At 66.9% G+C, this 501-nt stretch overlaps 1 protein-coding gene across 8 annotated transcripts in view; it reads right to left on the bottom strand.

The window, feature by feature from the left end:
• Nucleotides 1–246, bottom strand: part of ARMC9 (armadillo repeat containing 9) — a 61,777-nt gene extending 61,531 nt beyond the window's left edge. For all 8 annotated transcript variants that reach the window (XR_006018415.1, XR_006018417.1, XR_006018416.1 and 5 more), the window contains exon 1: nucleotides 163–246. The gene's annotated coding sequence lies outside the window, so the exon portion shown is untranslated. The remainder of the gene's footprint in view (nucleotides 1–162) is intronic.
• Between the last annotated feature and the right edge of the window lie 255 nt (nucleotides 247–501).

The following is a 501-nucleotide window of genomic DNA, read 5'->3' as shown; positions in this document are numbered from 1 at the left end:
ACACACACACACACACACACACACAGAGATATATACAGGCGCCAAAGTCTACCTGTCCCACTCCCACCTGCACCACGTCGCACTGCCTCACAACCCCCCTGCTCCAATCCCACCTGTCCCAGTCCCTCCTGCCCCACACTCTCCCCTGTCCCCCATTCCCACCTGTCCCCCATTCCCCGCGGTCCCGATCTCCCCTCGGCCGCCGCCGGTGTCGCCCCGGCAACCGCGGCCCCTCCCCCGCGCCGCGCGCACGTGACCGCTCTCAGCCAATCGCCGCCCGGGACCGGCGCGTCACGTGGCGGGGGCGCGCCCGCGGCTGCCGGGTGGAGAGCGCCCCCTGTCGCTCGGCGGGCGGAGCTGCAGCGCCCTGAGGAGGCTCCGGGAGGGTCTGGGGTGAGTTCGTGTTTTTAAATGAAGAACTGCCTTAACAGAGGCTATTGTGCTGCCTCTCCGCCTTGGGCAGGGAAAAGCCTTCTCGCTTGGAAGTTCGTTTGAAACCTC

The sequence above is a fragment of the Corvus kubaryi genome, unplaced genomic scaffold (genome assembly GCF_017639235.1).
Source record: "Corvus kubaryi isolate FWS band 111438036 unplaced genomic scaffold, C.kubaryi_AGA036_p1.0 37397, whole genome shotgun sequence".
Lineage (NCBI taxonomy): Eukaryota > Metazoa > Chordata > Aves > Passeriformes > Corvidae > Corvus > Corvus kubaryi.
Note: the sequence above shows the minus strand (reverse complement) of the source record. Positions and strands in the feature narration are given on the sequence as shown.